This window comes from Triticum aestivum, chromosome 6B (genome assembly GCF_018294505.1).
Source record: "Triticum aestivum cultivar Chinese Spring chromosome 6B, IWGSC CS RefSeq v2.1, whole genome shotgun sequence".
Lineage (NCBI taxonomy): Eukaryota > Viridiplantae > Streptophyta > Magnoliopsida > Poales > Poaceae > Triticum > Triticum aestivum.
Genome location: NC_057810.1, coordinates 502,216,690 through 502,217,209, shown reverse-complemented (window position 1 = coordinate 502,217,209; position 520 = coordinate 502,216,690). Strand labels below are relative to the sequence as shown.

General features: G+C 53.7%; 1 protein-coding gene across 1 annotated transcript in view; it reads right to left on the bottom strand.

Moving 5' to 3' along the window:
- LOC123134304 (uncharacterized) overlaps positions 1 to 180 on the bottom strand; it is a 2,310-nt gene extending 2,130 nt beyond the window's left edge. The window contains exon 1 of the mRNA XM_044553573.1: positions 2 to 180. The gene's annotated coding sequence lies outside the window, so the exon portion shown is untranslated. The remainder of the gene's footprint in view (position 1) is intronic.
- Between the last annotated feature and the right edge of the window lie 340 nt (positions 181 to 520).

The window sequence follows — 520 nt, the reverse complement described above, 5'->3', positions numbered from 1 at the left end:
CCTCGCTGCAGAGCGCCGTCTAGTCGCTTGAGAGAGAGGGCACCGCTGCTCGCTGGGGCGAAGAACCAGAGAAGACGCCGGATCGAGCTATGGCGGATCCGGTGACCGGCGTCGGGAGGTCGACGCACCTACACGTCCAGCCGCGCTGCTCCGAATCCAAGCCGGCCCATGTTTTACTACGATTCGCTTCACATGAGTAGAGAGATGGGCCGAACCGAACTGCAGTATAGGCCCATATGACCAGGTTTAGATCTTCTGAACTGAAACATTTCGTTTATGTGCTTTTTAATGGAGAAAAACTAGAGAGTTTCGAACCATCTAGAGGAATTCCGCAGGGAGACCCTATCTCCCCTTACCTTTTCTTGATTGCAGCAGAGGGCCTCTCGTGCCTCCTGAAATCCAGTTCTCAGTCGTCTCTGTTAGCAGGTATCAAGGTGGCACCCACGGCGCCGTCGATGAATCACCTTTTGTTTGCAGATGACAGCCTGTTGCTTTTCAAGTCAAGTGTGAAGGGAGCAGA